The 24825-nt window shown below is 37.2% G+C and overlaps 1 protein-coding gene and 1 pseudogene across 5 annotated transcripts in view; both read right to left on the minus strand.

Moving 5' to 3' along the window:
• The window catches only part of Catsperb (catsper channel auxiliary subunit beta), a 179488-nt gene that overhangs the window by 56161 nt on the left and 98502 nt on the right, over positions 1–24825 (minus strand). The gene's annotated exons all lie outside the window — the stretch shown is intronic.
• On the minus strand, positions 1128–12114 carry LOC147822806 (protein GOLM2 pseudogene; annotated as a pseudogene).

Genomic DNA, 24825 nt, shown 5'->3' on the forward strand with positions numbered 1-24825 from the left:
CTTCAGCATTTATGTTTATCACCTTAGATTCTTTCTACCTCTTTCTTTATTCATTCTACATCTGGATATGCTTCTATAGTTCACATTTATTATTTGTAATATTTTATAGTTTTAATTGCCTATTTTAGTTTTCTTAGGGGTTATTCTTACTGTGTTCAAAGTCATCTTGCTCAGTTGATTTTGATTTTTCACAATATGTGTTGTTTATTTTCTATTTGTCCATCCCTCCACCATTTTCAGACCCTCCCCCATCTGGCACACTGAAAGCCTGCTCCCTATGAATTTGGCATCCTTGTGTTTGGATTTAAATTGTTTTGTGATTGAGCTTGACAAATGAATTAGCAGGAGATAAGAAGGGAGGAGGAGAAAGAAGATAAGGTAATTTTTACTCTGATTTCCCCTACTTTAGTGATGTAGTTCTAGCAGTGGCTGTGAACCTGCTGCTTTATACCTTTTATAATACTTTCTTCCATTCCAGTTTTGGCTGAGTTTAGGTTATCTATCTTACCCTTTAAGTAAAGGGACTAATAGTTTCAGTCCAGTGTTAGATTCTGGACATTTTAATATAATTGTTGGTTCCTTTAATCCTGTCCTCCTCTTTTTGAATGGTGCCCTTACAAAGTTTCTTCAAGTAAAATACTTGAGTGAAATTATGTTTCCTGCCAGGTCCAAAAATGATAAAGCCTTTTTTTAAAACTAGAAATGTTCATAAGGAGTAGAATATAGGACTGAGTTGCTAACATAGTTAATGAATACACAAATGACCTCTTGTGTCTGGTAGATATTGTGATGCTGGTATCGATAGCAAGCAAGGGCTTCATAATTACTCGGATTATCACTGGTAGCAAGATGAGGTGGAGTGTTTGTGGAAGGCGGCTGTGTTAGCTTTTTTGGTACTGGGGATCAAACTCAGGACCTTGTGCTTGCAAGGCAAGCAGTGGCACCACTGAGCTAAATCGCTGGCCTGTGTTAGCTTTTTGTTGTTATTACAAAATATCTGAGAGAAATTATCTTAAAGTAGGAAATGTTTATTGTGTCTCACATTGGCTTAGGGCTGTGGGAGGCCAAATATCATCGTGGAGAATGCATGGTGGAGCAAGACTGTTCACCTCATGGCAGCTGGGAAGGAGAGAAGGAAAGAGAGGGGGAGAGGGAGAGGGAGAGGGAAAGGGAGAGGGAGAGGGAGAGGGAGAGAGAATATGAATGAACGAGAATGACCAGGGACCTAATATATCCTTCAAGGGCATGTATCTAATGGTGTACTTCCTCCAACTAGGACTACATTCTACAATTTCTACCATTTCCCAATGGTATTTCCCAATACTATTATGAGTTGGGGACAAAGTTTTCAACACATGAGCTTTTTTTGAGGGACATTTAAGATCCAAACCATAACATACTTGATTTGATCAAATCAGGTAACTACTTGATTACAATGACAACTATGACTTTTACAAAAAGTAGTTGGGTAGCATGTCTTTTATAGATATAGTGGAAGCTTATTCTGAATATATGGATACATTGGAAGCTTAGGATCCTGAGCATCCAATTTGAGGCCAGGCCAGAGATCCTGGTAGCTGTTGGGGGAAAAGTGGCCCTCATTTCATAACATACACAAAATTAAAGATTTCACATAGAGTTACATATGAAATCTAAATCAAAATGGTAAAAGAAAATAGAGAGTATCTTTGTGACATTGGGATAGGCAAGGAATTCTTTTTTTTTTGGTACTGGGGATCGAACTCAGGACCTTTCGCTTGTGAGGCAGGCAAGATGCCCACTGAGCTAAATCCCCAGTGCCAAGAATTCTTTTTTTTTAAATTAATTAAGTTTATTGGTACATTTTAGACATACATAATGATCACATTCATCATAGGGAATTTGTACCTGTACATGATATATCTTGATTCTTCATTTTTTTTTGATACTGGGGATTGAACTCGGGTCCTTGCGCTTGCAAGGCAGGCAGTGGAACCACTGAGTTAAATCCCTGGCCCTATGATTCTTCTTTTTGAATAGGTAAAGAATTTTTAAACAGGATACAAGAAGCATGAAGTACTAACCATAAGAGAAAAGATGGATGAATTGAACTTTTAAAATTAATAATTTTTGTTCAAATGACATCATGAAGAGAATAAAGATAAGCCAATTATTAGAAGATATTTTCATGTCATAGTTCTGTTTTTTTTTTTTTTTTGGTACTGGGGATTGAACTCAGGAACTTGTGCTTGCAAGGCAGGTGCAATGCCACTGAGCTAAATCCCCGACTCTCATGTCATATTTCTAACCAAGAACTTGTACCCATAATACATTAAAAACTCAGAGATATCAGCAAGAAAATGTCAATCCCATCAAAACTTGATTAAAGACTTGAAGAGACAATTTATAAAAAAGAATATAAAAATGCCCAAGGGATATTTGAAAACATGCTCAATACTATTACTCATGCAAATGAAATATTTACTGATACCATTTTATACTCACCACAATGGCTTACATTAAAAAGACTAACAACATTAAGTGTTGGCAAGAAGGAGTAGTAACTGGAACTCTTTCATATTGCTGGTGGGAGAGTAAATTGGTACAATCTCTTCACTTAAGATTTTTTCCACAAAAAGCTAAACAAACATTTACTTTTTGATGCAATAGTTCCATTTCTAGCTATTTATCTAGCAGAAATAAAATTATATGTCCAGTAAAAGATCAATACAGAAATAATCATCACTGCTTTATTTATAATAAACTCCACATGAAAATGTATCCATAAGCAGTGAAATGAATAAACGTAATATATTCACACAACAGACGACTATGTATGCAGCAGTAAAAATATATGAATACATACAACAGTACAAAGGTATCCTACAGTCATAATGTTGACCAACAAAAGTCAGACACAAAAGAATATACACTGTATAATTTCATTTCTATGTACGTCAAAAGCAGGTAAAACTAATCTATGGTGTTAGGAGTCAGAGAAATGGCTACCCGTAGAGATGCACAGACAGAAAAGTGGCACAGGAATTTTCTGGAATACTGAAAATGTTTCATATCTTGGTCTGTCTTACAGTCCCCTGTAATCATAGCATTAAAAACATACTCCAAAGCCCAGTTGTTCTTGTCTTGGAGATAATCAGTATTTTTCCCATTCTAGTTATATCTAATCAGATATCCAAGATTACCTCACTAACTAAATGTAACCGAATAATCTAGAAAAGTCCTACTTGAACATTGTTTAGGTATGTGTAGATCTCCCTTGCCTGTTGGATTATTGAATTTTCAGCTTTTTCCTCTACATAATTGGTAGTTGCATTATATAATTAAAACTCTACCAATGAACCAATAAACCAATGTCCAGTGATCAATGAACCAACAAAAATAAGAAAACATGTAGAAAAATTATAAAACACTTTAAAGGAAACACAAGGGTAAATCTTCATGACTTTGGATTAGGCAAGAATTTTTTTGGATATGAAACCAAAAACACAAGCAATAACAAAACAAACAGATAATTTGGACTTCATCAAAATTAAAAATGTTTGTGTTTCAAAGAGCACCATAAATAAAGGAAAAACATAGGGCTGGCAGTGCAACTTAGTGGTAGAGCATTTGTCCCTGGGTTCTATCTCCAGCACTATAAAAAAAACAAAAGTGAAAAGATAACTTGTAAAATGATAGAAAATATTTGCAAATCATACGTCTGATAAAGACATCCTATTCATAATGCATGATATACTTAGAACCCAACAATTAAAAAACCCTAAAATAAAAATAGGGAAAGGGTAGATATTCTTCAAAAAGATATACAAATGGCAAATACAGTGGTATCTCAGTTCATGATTTCCACAATTCTATGATTCTCAGTTCTTTCCATGATTCTGGTCACAAACCAGTTTGGATGAAAACTGAATCAAATTCAGTTGTTAGGTACAATGTTGATCTTATGGAGAAATTTGATTTGGTTCTTGTCCAGTTTGGATTATAAACAGAATCTTGGAGAGGATTGAGATCATGAACCAAGGTACCACTGGAAATGTGTTGAGATGTTCAAAATCATAGTCATTAGGGAAATAGAAATTGAAATCACAATCACTATTTTTCTCCCACTAGGATACCTGAAATAAAAAAGCCAGACAATAGTAAGCGTTGGTAAGGCTGTGAAGAAATAAACCCCATACGATGGGAATATAAATTGGTACAGGCACAGTTTGGCAGATCCTCAAGATATTAAACATAGAGTTATCATATGACCTAGCACTTAGACTCCTAGGTATGTATCCAAGGGAACTGAAAACATATTTCTACACCAAAATTTGTACACTGATGTTCACAATAGCTTTATTCATAATAGCCAAAATATAGAAAAAACACTGTCTACTTCACTTTGGCTGTTAGAACCAGTCCCAAGATATCTTTTTTTTTTTTTTTGTGGTACTGGGGATTGAACTCAGGACCTTGCCCTTGTGAGGCAGGTGCAGTGCCACTGAACTAAATCCCTGGCCCCCAAGATATCTTGATGTCCATCAATCCAAATATCCTGATGAATGGATATACAGAATGTGGTATATCCATACAATAGAGTATTATTTAGCCATTAAAAGGAATAAAATATGCCCCCCACCCTGGGCCTCTCAGTGAGGAGTGGAGCCATGCAGGTGCCTGCAGCACATCTCCCCCCTCCACCTCTAGCCTCCAGGATGCCCGGTACCTGGATCCACACTGCAGAGGCACAAGGGGTCAGAAAGGCCATTGTTCTGAGTTCCAGAAGATAGAGTAGAAGTGAACAACAGAAAGAGGGCCTCTCTCAGGCTCCCTGATGAAGACTGAAGCCCACTGGAAAAGTGAAGAAAATTTCTGCAATAAAGGCATACCAGACCACCGTAGTTGGTAAGTTGGAGGGATCACAACCTCCCATCGAAACCTGGACTATCTTCAGGGGAAGGGCAGCTGCAACCTGCAGTAGAACCTTGCACAGTTCAACCCTGCAGGAGGTCAGGGAGCTTGGGCCTTGCAGCCAGAAATCAGCCTGAATCTCAGGGATCTGCTGCTGACTTGCTGAGACTAACTGACTTAGATCTGAACACTGCTGCCCACATTTTCTATTGTGACAGCAGAGACCCTGAAGGAGGCCCTTCATTTTTACTTTTTATTTTAAAAATTATTTTTTTATCTTTTAAAATTTTTTTCTACTTTTTGCAAATTTTCTTTTTCTTTTCTTTCACTCTCTCACTCTCCCACATTGTTCATTATCTCTCTTTTTGTTCCTGTTCCTGCCCTAATTCAGATTTCTTTTTCTTTTCTTCTCTCTTTTTCCTTCTTCCAGTTGTCAATAGTTTTAAAGGAAAGTGAATACAGTTTCTAGCTTCCCTATTGCTGTTAGGTTGTTCCGTTCTTGTCTTTGTTCTTTTTTTTTTTTTAAGTTTAATTTTTAATTTATTCGAACCAGTAAGTGATGATTTTAAAAGCAGAGTTCCCATCAAATTAACATGTAATTCAGGGCAAAAATACATATAAAAAACCTAAATCTTAAGGCAGAAGTAAAACATTAAAAAAACAGCAGGTCTATTACAGACTGTAGAATGTCAGATTTTAAAGAGATTCACATAGTGTTTTATAGCACTACAATGTGTTAATAAAGTCAAAAATATTATCCATTGGTCTAAGATTTTTTAGTCTGTAAAATGCCTAAGCTGCTAATTGAAGAAATTTTGCTGTTAAGTAACAGCTGTCACATAACCAAGTGACTGCTTTTTATGTCAAAGGAACTAAGGCCAGTAATCTTACGGTTTTCATTTGCAAAGATTTTAGAATATTAAATATGAAGTATTACTAGAAATATTTTTAGATTTATCTCCCCACGCTAATTCCCAAAGGATGTATACGACTTCCATTTAACTCTATTTAAAAATTCTGTGAACTGTTAATATCTATTCATTGTAGGCCTATCCTACTGATAATGAAGGCATAAATTATTTACTGTAATATGGTAGAAAAATTGTAGTCAATTACTACATCTTTTTCTGGTCACTAACTTCAAACTGAAGTCAAAGAAATTTTGCACCTCAACAAGTGAACTTATACAAGTTTCAATTATGACTGGAACCTGGGCATGGGAAGCAGGGGGAGTTCACATTTGTTTTCCTGTTTTGTGGTACTGGGGACCAAGCAGGCAAGTGCTTTATCACTCAGAGATACTTTCAGCCCAATATTTCACATATAGAGAGAATTAACAGTAGACCTTCTGAAAAACAGAGTTAACAACCTTAAATTTCCTTCATGATCCACACCTTTTGTTTGTGGGGGCATGGGATAAGATGTATAAGTGCTTTAATCAGAAAACAAGGATTAACTAGCTTACACATTCTATTGAATAGTGTCAAAAAAGACAAAATGTATTTAAAATAATTTTGTTTTAAGTCTAGCAAATATGAGGTTGATGGTATCTTAACATAGTAATTATAAAAATTCCTTTTTATTACAAACTTTAAGCTATTTTTATAAAACAGCTATACTTCACTGTACTTCTATCCTTATTTTTGCATTAATAAAAACTTATTAAAATTTCTTGTGTAGTATTTCTGAAAAATACATAGTCAAAGAGAATCACTAAAACTTTCAGGAAGGCTTTGAAATCCTGACTGCCGATTCATTTCAAGGTAGATTTAGCCCCTTTCAGGACCTGGCATTAAAATCATGAATATCTTCTCCAATGCAACTGTGAAAATAAAACTTTAGTCAGTGCTGACTATAGTTAAACAGTACTGGTATTATGGGAAAAAAATGAAAATGCATTCAACAATTTCATACTAAATAAAAATAACATAAATATTTATGTCTTTGAAGGTTATCTCAACTTTCATGAGTCTTCAACTGAAAGCTAATCTGCCCAGACACATCAGCACTTATGTGAAATAGGCGTAGGAAGGTAATTTTGTATACATGTTGCACATGTTTGGCACCCAGTTTCCCTTCATTTATGTCACTATTCTAGGCATAACTCCTGGAAGAGCATGAAATGAAGGGCAGCCAGAATAGAATATCTGTTGGGCTCAGAAGAATACATTAGTGTAGAAAACCTTTGCAGCTGAGTAACTGCTTTTACTGTGGTTATGCTATGTGCAACATAAAATCTGTGCAACCAGGTTCTCTTGCTATTTATGGAAAAAATGAAGCTTAATAAAATGTGAAATATACATTAGTTTGCTTTAAATGCAAAGATTAACCATTTTTGGATCAATTGTATCATAACCAAAAGTCTCTGCTTTGATAATACAATATGAAAAAGTTCACATATGTACACGGGTACATTCCTTCATTAAAGGTTTTCCTTCAATCTACCTCAGTGTATCTTTACAACTGATACAACTGATCTTTACAACAAAAGTGAAAAATGACAAAGTAAAAATGATTTCATTTTATAGCACTTTAGGTTTTGTGAAGTTTTCCTTTAGGATTTAAAGGACATCATTGAAACACTGCTTCCATAGTCTGCAGAATCCATCTGAAGCTCTAGTTCATCATTTTGCTTCAATTTGTGGAAATCACCAACTCTATCCTTGGTGGCTTGCTTTAGTATATCCATTTGAATTCTGGGTTCACTCTCCAAGTTTGATCCAGGATTTAAATGCTGAAGAGGATTGAAAGGGTTCTGTTTTGAAGTACCTGGGTTGTTACTGTGGTTTACATGAGAAACTAGTCCCATATTTGGGGAGAGAGGTTGTGTAGTTGGAAGATGGGAGATTTTCTGATGATTTTCATGTTGAGAAACTAAAACAGGAGGCTTCCTTACAGAGGTGGGAAGATCATCAACTTTAGCTAGGTCATTTTCTTCTACTCCAGGCATCCCTGTATCACCATCTCATTTGATTTACTCTTTTCCACATGGAATATGATTACTTGAGGTTCTTCATTCTTATCTGCAGCATTCTCATCTACTTTTGGAATATTTTTAGGTACTACATGATTGCTTATACCCAATTCTTTTCCATCAGATTGAACCTTGGGGGGCCTTTTGCTTTTGTTCTTGCAAAAACTGATCTGCTAACTTTTTAACATTTTCTTCATGCTGTGCTCTTAGTTCCTTGATCTGCTATCCACACTGAAAACTTTCATATTCTAATCTCTTCACAAGGTAAGTGTTGTTCTTTCTACAGTCCTGAAGCTGATTTTCTTGTCGAAGAAACTCCTGGCGAAGCTCAGCAAGTTGCTCTTTTAAATGATGTGTGTCTGCCATCTGATATGATACGTTGTTCTGTAGTTTAACCTTGTCATCCCTGCACCTCTTTCCAAGGCCCTCCCTGGCCTGCAGCCGGCTACTGAAGCGGTCATAGTCGGCCTCCTTCTGGTCGATCTGTTTCTTGTGCATGTCTACCAGGAGCAGGAGATTGGAGTTGCACTTCTCCAGATGCCCGCAGGCCACCTCGGTGTGCTGGACCTGGGCCTGCAGCTTGGCTATTTCCTCCTGGAGGTGGATGTGGCAGGAAGAGATGCTCTAGTAGCTGAAGGTGAAGATGATGATCACCATGAGGAGCACCACCAGCATGAAGGAGGGCAGGCAGCCGCTGGGCCAGTTGGCCCTGAATCCCACCATGAGGCTGAGCTGGGCTGCACCCTGGGGCCCTGCTGACACCTGTGAGCAGGAGCTCTGGGCTTGGCCAGCTGCTGAGGTGCACTGGGACACAGTCTCAGGGCCAGCAGAGGGGGGCAGGGTGATGGGGGAGAAGGGGCGTGGCTGTGAGCCCGGGTCCCTCTCCACCCCCACCCCTGACCTGAGCATGCTCCGGAACAGAACCAACTCCACCACCAAAGGCCTGGAGAAGCCTTTGTTCTTTCACTCTTTCTTTTCGTCTTGTCTTCAACAGTTTCCTAGAGTTTGTGTGATCTTTCTGTGTCCTCTCGCCTCACTTCTAACCTTTCCCTATCCTTCTACCTATCTATCCTCCCCCCCAACTCCTTCTAATTCCCCATCCTGAAGGGTAAAGTTGCTATATTGAAGAGTTTATTCACTATACACACATTTTGGGCTGGATCTCAATCTTGATTTAATTCACATGGTGAAAGGTGATATATTAATAACTACCACAAATTGTCATTTTCTAAGCTGTGCTTGATGCTATTGTTGTTGCTGATTGTATCACTTGGGCCAAGATGTTGTGATTGATCTAATCAGTTGTCCTTCCTGCTATAATGAAAATGAGATTGCCTCAGAGTCATTAGAGACTCAAAACCTAAAGACCAGCTATATCTGGAAGACATCTCTGAAAAGCAATCATTCCATAAAGGTTCTAAATACAAGCAACAAAGATACTTACAATAAGCAATATCGAAGTATCAACCCAGGAATTAAACCAAAAACAGCACCACCAACAAAAACAGAAATGAGAAGACATTTAAGCAAGGCACAGACCCAGACTGCCAGCTCACCAAAGGCAAATTCTGTGGGAAACAAGGTGGAAAAGTCTGATAATCAACAACCTGGACATCCTGAAATGATAGCACAGGAAGTAACAGAACAGATGAATGAGGCACTAGAAAAATTCAAAACAGAAATAATTTCCCAGATAACTACAGAGATGGTGAGCAGAATGAAAGACATGATTAGAGACTCTAGAACAGAAACAGATAAAAAAAAATAGATGAGTTCAGGACCATGAGGAAGCCATGAATGCCCAGCATAGGAAAGAAATGGAATCCATGAAACAGATTCAAACAGATATCCAGGATATTAAAAACTCTATTGAAAGTATTCATAGCAGACTGAGCCAATCTGAAGACAGAATATCAGATATAGAAGACAGGATGGTGGTCAGTGTCCACAAAAAGAGAGATCTCTTAAAAATAGCAAGGGACCATGGGAAATTGATCCAACAGCTCCTAGATGGCACCAAGAAGAATATAATACTGGTAGGAATCCATGAAAAAGCAGGAGAAAGTACAAATGACATAAAAAAACCTGTTCACAGAATTAATGACAGAAAAGTTCCAAACAGAGCAAAAGAATTTGACATACAGATAAATGAGCCATGTAGGATTCCAACTAGCCATGATCAAAAAAAAATCTATACCTAAACATATAATAATCAAGATCCCAGAAACCCAACAGAAGAACAAAATACTACAAGCAGTTAGAGAAAAGAAACAAATCACAAACAAAGGAAATCCCATCAGAATCACAGCAGGCTTCTCAACACAAACCCTCAAGTCAAGGAGAGCCTGCAGTGAGGTATTTCAAGCCCTTAAAGAAAACAATCTCCAACCTAGACTGATGTATCCTGCAAAACTATCTTTCAAAATTGATGGAGAAATAAGATACTTCCATGAGAAAGAATGGCTGAGAAACTTCATGAATACTGAACCAGCCATACAAATAATTCTGAGCAATATCCTAGAAAAAGACAATAAAGGTCACAACTCTATGAGGCCCAACAGAGCAAAGGCATCAGGCAAGGCAAGAAATTAAAGGGAGGGGAGGGGGCAGAGAAGGGCAGAGAAGCTGAGCCAGTCCCAGCACCTGGAAGGAAGATCCCCCACTGTCATCCCAGGCTCCTAGGGCAGAGAGGGTGAGCTGGTCCCAGCACCCAGAAGGAAGCTCCCCACCTCCATCCCAGGCTCCTAGGGTGGAGAAGCTCAGCTGGTCCCAGCATCTGGAAGGAAGCTCCCCTGATGCCATCCCAAGCTCCCAGGGCAGAGAAAGAGAAGGTGAGCTGCGTGGGTGCCAGAAGCACCCCCCACCCCGTGGAAATGAGAAGACACATAAACAAGCCTCAAAAACAGACTTCCAGATCACCTACAGCAACCTCAAAGGGAAACAAGATGGAACAATCTGATACTCAACCACCTGGACTCTCTGAACTGGCAACAAAAGAGGATCTGGGAAAAATGAAATCAGAAATAATTACTCAGATAACAGCAAAGATTTTGCTCATGGTGCAAGACATGATTAATAAATCTAGAGAGGACACAGATAAAAATATAGAGGATCTGAGGAACATGACGGAATCCCAACATAGGAAACAAATGGAACCCATAAAATAGATACAAACAGATTTCCAAGAGACTAAAAACTCCATCGAAAGTCTGTGCAGCAGAATGAACCAATGTGAGGGTAGAATTTCAGATATAGAAGATAAGATTGCAATTAGTGAGGAGGAAAAGAAAAATTGCTTTAAAATTGTAAGGGAACACGAGAAATCAATCCAGCAGCTGCTAGATGATGCAAAGAAGAATAACATAAGACTGATTGGAGTCAATGAAGAAACAGAAGAGAGTGCAGATGACATAAAAAAATGTTCACAGAAGTGATGGCAGAAAACTTCCCAAGGAGGGGAAAAGAACTTGACATATAGGACTCCAGCTAGCCTTAATCAAAAAAAAAAATCTACACATAGGCATATAATAGTTAGGATTCCAGAAATCCAACAGAAGAACAAAGTTCTACAAGCAGTGAGAGAAAAGAAACAAATCACATACAAAGGAAAGCCCATCAGAATCACAGAAGACTACTCAATGCAAACCCTCAAAGCAAGAAGAGCTTGGAGTGATGTATTTCAAGCCCAAAGGAAAACAGCCTCCAACCCAGATTGATGTACCCTGCAAAACTATCTTTCAAAATTGATGGAGAAATAAGATACTTTCATGATAAAGAGCACCTCAGGAACTTCATGAATACCAAACCAGCACTCCAAATAATTTTAGACAATACCCTAGGAAAAGACAATGAGGATCACAACCCCAGGAAACCCAGCAGAATGAATCCATTGGGTGTGACAAATTAAACGCAAAAGGGGAGAATCTGACAAAAAAAAAAGTCATGACAAGGCTTTTAAAACTTTTGGCTTCATCTCCCTAATGAGTGTATAAGTCAATCTTATTATTGTACTGATTAGTATTTTTCTGATTCTAGAGTTGCACACCATTCCTTGTGCTATACTGGCTATTTATCGTCTTCTTATGTCTACATTTTAATTGGGTTGTCTATTAATGAGCTGTAACAGTTCTTTATATATTCTGGTCATAGGTTATATGCATTGTAAATATGGTCTGTTTAAGGACTACTTTTCATTTTAATGATGTCACTTAAAGCTCTAAATTTTGATGGAATCTCATTTATCAATTTTTTTCTTTTATACATCATGTTTTTTGTATCCTAGGTAGTTCTTGCCTACCCTGAATTCATAAATATTTTCCCTTATAATTTCTTCTTAAAGTTCCATACTTTTAGGCTTTCTTATTTAGGTTCATAGATTCCTTCAAGTTATTTTCATGTATGGAAAAAAAGGGTTGAGGTTAATTTTTTATATATGGATACCAGATGTTCTAGTGCCATTTGCTGAAAACACTGTCTCTTCCTCGGCTCTTAAATTGAGTTTATATTCTATAAAGTGCTAATGTTAAATAACCTTTCAAAACTCAGTGGACCATATATGTGTGGTTCTATTTCTAGATTTTCTGTTTTATTCCAATGATCTATATGTCTTTCCTTACACAACACTGCCTTGATTACTGTAGCTTTAGAAGAAATCTTAAAATTAGGTACTAAACGTCTTCCAACACTGTTTTTGTTTTTAACTTTTCTAGCTCCTTTGTACTCCTACATAACTTTTAAATTTCAATATCCAATTCTCCATTTATAGCAAGTATACACAGACCTGAATTTTTATATATACCTTGTGTTTTCCAATCCTGCTAAATTCAAGTACAAGTTCTAGGGGGCTCCTAGAGATTTCTTAGTATTTTCTCTGTAGATGATCATTTCATCTACATATAAAGATTTTGCTTCTGCCATGCCAATCCTATCCTAGTGGTGTCATTTTATTGCCAGACTATTTTGGTTGGTCCTAGGTTTCAAAGTTTAATGGACAGATAAAGAGTAAGCATATCTGTCCTTGTTCCCCACCTTTAGGAGAAAGCATTGTATCTTCTCCATTCATATAAGGCGCTCTTGCTGGAAGTATGGAGTACATGTCTTTAATCTGTTGAGAAGTTTCTATTCTACTTCTAGTCTCCTGACAGCTTTTACCATGAACACCTGTAGAATTTAGTCCAATCTAAATGTATAATAGGTAATGTGAAATAGGAAGAAAAGGGGCAAAGGGGAAGGAAGTGGGAGGGCTAGGGGAAAGGATAGAAGGGAATGGGATTAATATGAGAAAATGGAAAAATAGGAACAAAATCTTTGTAAATAGGGAGGAATGGAGGGGTTGAAGGGAGGGCTGGGCAAGGGTGAAAAATAAGAACCAAGAGAGACTATGTAAAGGTGCAAATTTCCAATGATGAATGTCATTATGTTGTATACCTAAAATGTACCAATGATTAGAATGAATAATTGATAATGTAAAATAGGAAGAAAAGGTCCAAAGGGGTAGGGGTAGTGGGAGGGGCAGGAGAAAGGAAAGAAGGGAAAGGAAAAATGATGAGAAATGAAAAAAATGGAAATAAAGTCTTTGTAAATAGGGAAGGGTGGAGGGCGTGAAGGGAGGGCTAGGAATGGGGAAAAATAAGAACCAAGATGCATTATGTAAAGGTACAATTCCCAATGAGAAATGTAATTGTGTTGTGTACCTAAAATGTACCAATAAAAGAATTTAATAAAAAAAAAAAAGAGAATTTAGTCCAATACTTTTTCTCCAACTAGTGACTGGATCATATGGCTTTTTCCTTTCCTCTGTTAAAATGATGACTTTTGGGGGTGGATCTTCCAATGCTGAACCAACACTGCCATCCCTATAACAAAACCACTTTCTACATACTGCCAGATCTGACTTCTAATAGTTTGTTTTGTTAAACAAATTTCTATCTATGTTCATACTTTTTTCTTCTGTTATCTTTATCCAGTTTTAGGATTAGCACAATGTTGAGTTCCTAAAATGAGGGGAGAAGTGTTCCTTCTTTTTTCTGCATTAATTGTTTGATATAATTTATCAGTTAAAATGTTTATGAGCCTGCTGTTGTCATATAGGTAGGTTTTCAAGCTAGGAATATACTTTCTTTAATAGGTGCTATTCAAATTTTATATTTCCTCCAGAGTTAGTTTCATTAATTTGTCTTCCAAGGTACTTCTTAGAAGTTGTTAAATTTATTTCAAAAAAGATTTTTGTAATATGCTATGTCCTTTTAAATTCTTTAAAATCTGTGGTAATGTCTTCTAGATCTTAATATTATAATTTAAAAAATGTATAGCTGATATTGTGTAACAGGAGGAAAAGGTCTAAAAGAGCAGGGTAATTGGGAGGGGTAGGGGAAGGGGAAAAAGGGAAAGGAAAAAATATGAGAAGAGGAAAAAAATGGATGGAAGATCTTTGCAAATAGGTAAGGGTGGAGGGGGTGAAGGGAGGGCAAGGGAAGGGGGAAAAAAATAAGAACCAAGAGACTCATGTAATGGTACAAGATCCCAATGATGGATGTAACTGCATTTTATACCGAAAATGTACCAATAAAGTTAATGGGGGAAAAAAATAAAGGGAGGGGATCAAAAATGAAAAATAAAAGAACCAATAACAGGAAAATAACATGACAATGATAAGTCAATAAATATAAGTTATAAGCATCAATGTTAATGGCCTCAATTCACCAATGAAAAAAACCAGACTGGTGGAAAGGATTAAGAAGCAAAATCCAACAATATGCTGTATACAAGAAATGCATCTAGTTCAAAAAGAAATTCATAGACTGAAACTAAAAGGATGGAAGACAGTTCTCCATGTGACAGGAACCCAGAAAAGAGCAGGGGTAGCTATCTTACTTGTAGTCAAAGTAGATTTCAAACCAAAACTAATTAAGAGAGACAAAGAATGTCACTACATTCTTACAAAGGGAACAATCCAAGAGGAAGAGACGACAATCATAAATTATATATGCACCAAATACTAATGCCCCCAACTATATAAAACAAATATTAATGGACATGAAAAACCAAATAAGCCCTAATACAATTGTAGTGGGGACCTCAATACCCCACTATCACAAATAGACAGATCATCTAGACAAAAAAATCAACAACGAAACACTACAACTGAACCAAACTGAACAAATGGACTTACTAGATGTCTACAGAGATTTCCACTCCACAAAATCAGAATATACATTCTTTTTGGCTGCACATGGGTCATTCTCCAAAATAGACCACATACTAGCTCATAGAACATGTTTAAGTAAATGCAAAGGAGTGGAAGTTATCCCCTGTATATTATCAGACCATAGTGCAATTAAACTGGAGATCAATAGCATAAGAAACCACAAGAACTCCACAAACACATGGAAATTTAATAACACTCTCCTGAACAACCAATGGGTCACAGAGGAAATTAAAGAAGAAATTAGACAGTTTCTACAATTAAATGATAATCCCAATACAACATATAGGAATGTATGGGACATAAGGAAAGAAGTTCTACAAGGGAAATTCATAGCAGTGAATGCCCACACTAGGAAAACAGAGCAAGCTCCAATAAACCACCTAATGCTAAATCTTAAGCTCCTTGAAAAAGAAGAGCAAGACAAACCCAAAGCTCGTACAAAGGAAGAAATTATAAAGATCAGAGCAGAAATCAATGCAATGGAGACTAAGAGAATGATACAAAAAAAATCAATGAATCAAAGAGTTGGTTTTTCAAAAGAATAAATAAAATCAAGAAACCCTTAGCCAACCTTATCAAAAAAGGAAAGAAAAGGCTCAAATCCATGCAATTAGGAACAAAAAAGGTGAAGTCACAACAGATCCAGCAGAAATCCAGAGCATCATCAATACCTACTTTGAGAAACTGTACTCTAATAAAATGGAAAACACGGAAGAAATGGACAGATATCTGGATACATATGAATTACCAAAGTTGAACAAAGAAGATATAAAAATTCTAAACACCCCAATTACAATCAGTGAAATTGAAAATGTAATTAAAAATGTACCAACAAAGAAAATATCAGGTCCTGATGGCTTCACTGCTGAATTCTACAAGACATTTAGAGAAGAACTATTGTCACTACTCTTTAAACTCTTCAGTGAAATTGAAAGGAAAGCAATACTTCCAAATTCACTCCTGGAAGCAAGTGTTACTTTGATTCCAAAAGCAGAGAAAGACCCAACCAAAAAAGAGAACTGTAGACCAATCTCACTAATGAACATAGATGCAAAAATCCTCAGTAAGATACTGGCAAACAGAATACAGAGGGTCATAAAGAAGATCATACACCCTAACCAAGTCAGATTTATCCCAGGGATGCAAGGATGGTTCAACATTTGTAAATCAATAAATGTAACACACTATATTAACAGAGTCAAGGACAAAAACCATATGATCATCTCAATAAATCCAGAAAAAGAATTCGACAACATTCAACACCCATTCATGATAAAAACCCTGCAGAAAATTGGAATAGATGGTCATTATCTCAACTTGATAAAGGGTAATCATTGTACTAAATGGTCAAAAACTGAAAACCTTCATGCTAAAATCAGGAACAAGACAAGGACGTCCACTATCACCATTCCTGTTCAATATAGTTCTGAAAACATTAGCCACAGCAATTAGACAAGAGAAAGAAATAAAAGGAATAAAAATAGGAAAGGAAGAAGTTAAACTGTCATTATTTGCTGACAATATGATACTCTACATAGAAAACCCAAAAAGCTCTGCCAAAAGACTTCTACACTTAATTGACATATTCAATAGAGTAGCCGTATACAAGGTCAACATTAAAAAATCAATAGCCTTCTGGTACACAAGTAACAGACTCACTGAGAGAGAAATTAGGGAAACAATTTCTTTCACAGTAGCATCCAAATAAAAGAAATAGAGATTGAAGAGGATGTAAGAAAATGGAAAGACTTCCCCTGTTCCTGGGTAGGAAGAACCAATAATAGAGAAAATGGCCATACTTCCAAAACTGCTATACAGATTCAATGCAATCCTGATTGAAATCCCAATAGTATATTTCACAGAACTAGAGAAGACAATCCAAAAATTCATTTGGAACCAGAAGAAACCTAGAATAGCAAAAGCAATTCTAGGCAACAGAGACATGGCAGGGGGTATCACAATCCTCAACTTGAAACTATACTACAAAGCCACTGTGATAAAGACAGCATGGTACTGGCAAAGAAGCAGATCTGAGGATTAGTGGAATGGATTAGAAGATGCAGAAACAACTCTAAACATACTCAGCTACCTCATCTTTGACAAAGGAGCCAACCATCCTCACTGGAGGAAAGATAGCTTCTTTAATAAATGGTGCTGGAGGGCCGGGGATTTAGCTCAGTGGTTCTGGTACCTGCCTTACAAGTGCAAGGTCCAGAGTTCAATCCCTGGTACAAAAAAAAAAAATGGTGCTGGAAAAATTGGGTTTCAACTTGCCAAAGATTAAAACTTGACCCCTATCTTTCACCATGCCCTAAACTAAAATCAGAGATCTGATTAAAGATTTAAATATTAAAACAGAAACACTAAACTTGCTAGAAGATAAGTTAGGTAGAACTCTTGAAGACATTGGCATAGGAAAATACTTTATGAAAAAAACCTCAGTAGCATTGGAATTATCACAAAGAATCAACAACTGGGATATCATCTTACTAAAAAGTTTCTGCACTATAAGAGAAACCACCAAAAGAGCTAAGTGACCACCTACAATGTGGGAAAAAACTTTTTACCAGCTGTTCCTCAGACAAAAGTCTACTATCCAGAATATATAAAGAACTCAAAAAAATCAGATCCCTCAAATATAAGACCCAATTCAAAATGGATGTCTGAAATGAACAGACATTTTTCAGACAAACACGTAAAAGTCTCAAATAGACATATGAAAAAATGTTAAACATCACTCACTGGTTATTTGAGAGATGCAGATGAAAACAATGATAAGAGTCCACCTCACCCCAGAAAGAATGGCTGATAGCAAGAAATCAACCAATAACAAATGCTGACAGGGTTGTGGGGAGAAAGAAACCCTTCTCCATTGTTGGTGGGAGTGCAGACTGGTGCAACCACTGTGGAAAATAATATGGAGATGCCTCAAAGAATTAGGATTAGAGGTCCCATTGGACCCAGCTATTGCCCTGCTGGGTATCTTCCCAAAAGAATTAAAAGAATCATACCACAGTGATATATGGGCACCCATGTTTATAACAGCACAGTTTGTAACAGCTAAAACTTGGAAACAGCCCAATTGCCCATCAACTGGAGAGTGGATAAAGAAAATATGGTTTTAAAAAAAGATAAAATGGAGTACTACTCAGCCATAAAGAACGAGAAATTAGAGACACTTATAGCTAAGTGGATGCACACTGAGGCCATACTCTTAAGTCAAATAAATAGGACACATGTGTAAATACCGAATAATTTCTCTGGTGTGAAAAACTAAAAGTGTAAATAAGGTTCATATGGTATAACTGATAGTGTGAAATAGGAAGAAAAAGGCCTAAAGGAATGGGGGAAGTGGAAACGGTAGGGGAAAGGAAAAAAGGGAAAAGGAAAAATACGAGAAAAGGAAAAAAATGGAAACAAAGTCTCTGTAAATAGGCAAGGTTGGAGGGGGTGAAGCTAGGGCAGGGGAATGGGGAAAAAATAAGAACCAAGATACATCATGTAAAGGTGCAAGATCCCAATAAGGAATGTAACGGTATTGTATACTCTAAATGTACCAATAAACTTAATGGAAAAAAAAGGAATAAAACACTAATTCATTCTACAACATAGGTGAATTTTGAAGATGTTATGTTCAGTGAAATAAGATAATCAGAAAAGGAGAAATAGTGCATGATTTCATCTATATGAAATACTTAGAATACTCAACTACATAGTGATGAAGAGCAGTTGCTAAGGGCTTGGGAGGAGGTGGCAATGTGGAATTAACATTTAATGGGTACAGAATTTCAATATGGAAAGGAGTTCTGAGGCTGGGTGGTGGTGATGGTTGCACAACAGCGTGAGTGCACTTATTACTGCAGACTGGTTACACTTCAAAATGGTTAAAATGTTAAATTTTATGTTATGTATATCTTGCCACAAGACTAAATGATTAAAAAGGCAAAACATCAGTAACAATTAAAAAGCAAAAAGAATACTTTTATTTCAAAAAAGTAAGAGCTAAGGAAAGGAAAATGTTCTGATATAATAGGTCACACCACTCCACATTTGGCCTTTGAGGCCACACTGAGAGAAAGAAAGTAAATCAACAAAATCCCAATACTCTCAGTAATCCCCTCCTAACAGGTAATAAGTTGACAACGGATAAGAAGGTATCCAAAAGAAAAACATAAGGAATAATTAAAGCCTCTCAGAAAAGGCAGATTTATTATCTTCCCAAGCAATGTAATGAGTTGAGAAAATGAGTAAAATTCTACCTAAAATGAGTGAGGTCTGGAGAACAGTTTATGAACTATACTGTGTCAGAGAGCAAATGGAAGAGCTAATCAGTGCTGTACACTTTAATGTTGAACTAGATAAAAAGAGGAGGGATAGAAGAGGTGATAGAGGATGGATTCCAACAGGGCTGATTAGAGAAGGAGATGAGCTGGAGATGCACAGAGGAGAGGCACTAAAACATGGAGGTATTCTGAAATGTGGGAGGCAATCACACCTAGATACTGAAAATCAACCTGAAAGATGAAGAATCCTCTAGATCAAATCAAATATCTAAGTTGTTGAGAAAGGAAAGTGGTACTGCCTCTGGCCCACACCCCTCTCCCCATCTTTTACCTGGGGAATACTCTATCTTGGGAGTGGTTCTAACAGCCTGGCAAAGCAGACAATTCTCCAGAGGCCAAAATCCTGGGATAGGTTCTCTACGTACTCTTCTGGAAGAAGAAACTTAGAGTGGGAGTTAAACTGCGGTTGGGACCCCAAGGAAGCACAAATGGCAAATGGAGAAAGAGAGGGATAACAACATGGAAATGGGCAGTACCTCTCCTCTGTCATCCTCGAAAACACTGGAGAAAACTATATCCCAGTGGCATCGTGCCCAACACCCACTGTCAACAAGTGAAGACCTCCTGCCCTAGGCAGAGAGAGGCTGAACATCATGAACTATGGGAGGTACCAAACCCGATGGCAGAGACCGGGGAATCACATCCCTAGAGACATGGAGGAGGAAAGAGACTGAATGGAGTTAGTCCAGAGTGGGCATTGTCCCATTGCTTCCTCAGACACCATAAAGACCTGAGATAGTAGGAAATCCTAACCACCACCACTGTTCAGCATGGGCAAAAGAGACCCTCTGCTGAGCCCAGGGACTGTGCCAAGTTCTGTCGGTTGGAAAGCAAAGCTCCCGAGTCAGAGACATCTGGGGATCTGAGAGTGAAGGAACAGAGTGGGTGTCCTAGGGCAGAGAGCTTCCAGATGCAAAGGCCCTGGAGGGAGAACACAGAGGCAAATGAGGGATTTGCTGGGCAGCAAAGGGAGGAGGAGTGCGAGGTCATTGGTGGAAGTTCATGGAGAGCCAGGAGCTGGGCAAACTATTTCACATCCTTCTCTCCCCAAATTAATTCAGGTGGTTGGATATCAGGATAGAGACAAAGGTCTGTAGTTAAACATCCCCAAAGTATGGCTTGCAGCCAGAAGGTGGGTCCAGAGGACTGATACCTCTCTCAGTGAAGCAATCCACAGGTGTGTGTGTGTGTGTGTGTGTGTGTGTGTACCAGCTTGGGTGCCTGCAAGTGGAGTACAGCTACAGCAGAAAGGAAATTGTGTGAACACTTTGGCTATGTGGTGTAGTGGCCGTATTGGGTTTTCTGGTGTGTTTTTGTTTGTTTGTTTGTTTTTGTTTATTTGCTTGTGTGTCTGTTCTGGGTTCTCTCTGTTTTTTCCCCCTCTTTTCTCCCTTCAGTTCTTGCTTCTATATCAGTTATTTTTTAAAAAGTTTTAATTTTTCCTGTTATTTTCCTTCTATTCTGCTCTCAGTCTGCTTTCTTCTCTTTTTAACATTTGTATTCTCCCTATACTATTCTCCTTGGTCTTCCTTATTTTATCTAGTCCCCTGGCTTCCTTCACTTCTACACTTTTCATGAGTGTACATATATCTATATATCTATATCTATATCTATCTATCTATCTATATATCTATATATATATCTATATATATATATAGATATATATATAGCAGGTGCCTGTATTTGTATAAAAAAGAATAAGAATAGATCAGTGCTTTAACTATAGTGATGCTAGTTATGTTCATGTTGGGGTAACCCTTAAAAGAACTGTGCTCAGAGGATTCAGACAAAACCAAGCACAACTGTTTTAACAGGTTTCAACAACTTCACAGCTTTCCTCAATCTTTAGTTACATCCCCCCTGCATTTTCTCCTGCCTCCACAAGTACTCTCTTAATACCTTTAACATTAACCCTTTGGCTATGAAAATACCTCCAAGAGTCTGACCTTTTATCCATTTTTTTTGCCTACTAACATTTCTCTTATCTCCCTCTCCTTCTACTGACACATCTTCCTTCTCCCTTGCTTTCTCTTCTTCTTTCACATACCTGAATAACCACCAATAACAGTATAGTATAGTCTGTAAAGAACACAGATAGAAGGGCTAAAGGGTCCAAACAGGTTTTAATGTTTATGCTTGATATATGGTTGGATTTGTGCATGCGGTTATAACCAGTAGGAATTACTTTCCTACAACAAAGTGAGTGGGTCTAACTCAATTAAACTGAATATGGTGAAGTGGTAGACAGTGCCTTTTGACAAATAAAGCTAAAATCACATAACTGGAAAACAGAACCTAACTGAAGGTATTTTCATACCAACAACAAGATCTCTTTACTTTATTTGACCTCAACCCTCAGTACATACATACCAAAAATAGGAACATGAAAAAGAAAGGGAGCAAAATACCTCCAAAGACTCCCAACTCTCCCAAAGCAGATCTAAGGGGAAGTAATGGAGAGGAAGTCAAACACCAGATAGCTGATCTACATGAAATGATTGAAGAGGAAACAAATTCATTGAGCTCAAAGATGATATAACCCCAAAGATAGTGAAACTAACAAACAAATTGACCAATGTGGTTATAGAAGAAACAAAAATTAGAAGAGCTGACCAAACTACTCAAAACATGAGTGACACATTTACCAAAGAAATAAACTGCATGAGAAGGTACCAAACAGAAATCCCAAAATTCTATTGAATGTATGAACACAGAAATGACCAATGTGAGGAGTCTCAGAATGGGAATACAGAATAGAAGCCCAAGATGATATACTCAAATATGCTTTAAAAGTAAGAGAGCAAAGAATGTTGATAAGAAGACTAACCTAAGGCTAATTGGAGTTAAAGAGAAATTAGAGGGTAGTACACATAAAATTAAAAATTTGTTTACAGAAATCATAGCAGGAAAACCTTCCAAACATGGAGAAAGTACTCAACATATAGGTAAGCAAGGCTTACAGAAAGCCAAATAATAATTATTTTTTATTAAAAAATTAAAACAATTTTTATAGGCAATTTTCATCTTATTTCATTTTATTAGGATATGTTTGGAGTATGTGCATTTTACAAACATCTTTTTTTAAAAAATTAATTTTATTGGTACATTTTAGGTATAAATAATAACATTCATCACTGGAAACTTATACCTTTACATAATCTCTCTTGGTTCTTTTTTACCCATTCCTCTGCCCTCCCTTTAACACCTCCATCCCTCCATATTTACAAAGACTTTGTTTCTATTTTTCCATTTTCTCATATTAATTCCATTCCCTTCTTTACTTTCCCCTACCCCTCCCACTTCCCCTTCCCCTTTGCCCCTTTTCTTCCTATTTCACATGATATATACCTTTTAGTCCTTATTTACACTTTCAGTTTCTCACACTAGAGAAGTTATTTGGTATTTACAAATGTGTGTCCTGTTTATTTCACTTAAGAATATTGCCTCAATGTGCACCCATTTAGCTATAAATGTCTCTAATTTCTCTTTTTTTATGGCTGAGTAGTACTCTATTTTATTTAAAAAAATCCCACATTTTCTTTATCTAGTCTCCAGTTGATGGGCAATTGGGTTGCTTCCAAGTTTTAGCTATTACAATTTGTGCTGCTATGAACATGGGTGTACATATATCACTGTGGTATGATTCTTTTAATTCTTTGGGGAAGATATCCTGTAGGGGAATAGCTGGATCAAATGGGACTTCCAGTCCTATTTTCTTGAGGTATCTCCATACTGATTTTCACAGTGGTTTCATCAGTCTACACTCCCACCAGCAATGGAGCAGGGTTCCTCTTTCCCCACAGCCCAGCCAGCATTTGTTATTGGTTGATTTCATGACAGCAGCCATTCTTTCTGGAGTGAGGTGGAACCTCAGCATTGTTTTCATTTGCATCTCTTGAATGACCAGTGATGTTGAACATTTTTTCATATAATTATTTGCTATTTCTACTTCTTTGTCTGAGAAATGTCTTTCAGATGCCCATTTTTGGATTGGGTCTTTCAATTTGGGAGGTCTGATTTTTTAAATTTGTTTATAGATTCTAGATAGTAGACCTTTGTGTGAGGAACAGCAAGTTAAAATTTTTTCCCACATTGTGGATTGTCTCTTCCCACTGTTGGTGGTTTCTCTTGCTGTGCAGAAGCTTTTAAAGAAGAGATCCCACTTGTTGATTGTGCTAGTTCACGGGCAACTGAGGTTTTGTTCATAAAATGTTTTCCTACACCAATGTCTTCAAGAGTTCTACCTAACTTATCTTCCAGCTGGTTTAGTGTTTCTGTTTTAACATTTAGATTTTTAATCCATTTTGATTTTAGTTTAGTGCATGGTGAGGGATATAGGTCTAGATTTTCTTTTTCTTTTTTTTTTTTTTGGTACCAGGGATTGAACTCGGGTCCTTGCGCTTGGAAGTCAGGCAGCGGAATCACTGAGCTAAATCTCCAGCCCTATTGGTCTAGATTTAATCTTTGGCAAGTCGAAACTCAATTTTCCCAGCATCATTTATTAAAAGAGGCTATCTTTTCTCCAGTGAGGATGTCTGGCTCCTTTGTCGAAGATAAGGTGGCTGAGTGTGTCTGGAGTTGTTTCTGCATGTTCTAATCTATTCCACTGGTCCTTCAGTCTGTTTCTTTGCCAGTTCCATGCTGTTTTTGAAACAGTGACTGTGTAGTATAGTTTCAAGTTGAAGGTTGTGATACCCCCTGCCATGTCTCTGTTGCCTAGAATTGCTTTTGCTATTCTAGATCTATTCTTGTTCCAAAAGAATTTTTGGATTGTTTTCTCAAGGTCCATGAAGTATGCTGCTGGAATTTCAATTGGGATTCCCTTGAATCTATATAGCAGTTTTGGAAGTATGGCCATTTTCACTATGTTGATTCTTCCTACCCAGGAGCAAGGGATGCCTTTCCATTTTCTGATATTGTCTTCAATCTCTCTTTTCAGAGTGCTACAGTTTTCAGAGAAGAGGTCTTTGATTTCTTTTGTTAGGTTGATTCCTAGGTATTTCAGTTTCTTGGATGCTATCGTGAAAGGAATTGTTTGCCCTATTTCTCTCTCAGTGAGTCTGTCATTCGTGTAGAAGAAAGCTATTGATTTTTGTGTGCTGACCTTGTATCTAGCTACTTTACTGAATTTGGTTATTAAATCTAGAAGACTTTTGGTGGAGTTCTTGGGGTCTTCTACATAGAGTATCATGTCATGTGCAAATAATGACAATTTGACTTCTTCATTTCCTATCTGTATTCCTTTTCTTTCTCTTGTCTAATTCCTGTTGCTAATGTTTCCAAGACTACATTGAACAGGAGTGGTGATAGTGGACATCCTTGTCTTGTTCCTGATTTTAGTGTGAAGGATTTCAGTTTTTGACTATTTAGTATGATATTGGCTGTTGGTTTTTCATAGATGGTTTTTA

This window comes from Heterocephalus glaber, unplaced genomic scaffold (assembly GCF_053883595.1).
Source record: "Heterocephalus glaber isolate CG9 unplaced genomic scaffold, H.glaber_assembly_v1.0 deba00001608, whole genome shotgun sequence".
NCBI classification, from domain to species: domain Eukaryota; kingdom Metazoa; phylum Chordata; class Mammalia; order Rodentia; family Bathyergidae; genus Heterocephalus; species Heterocephalus glaber.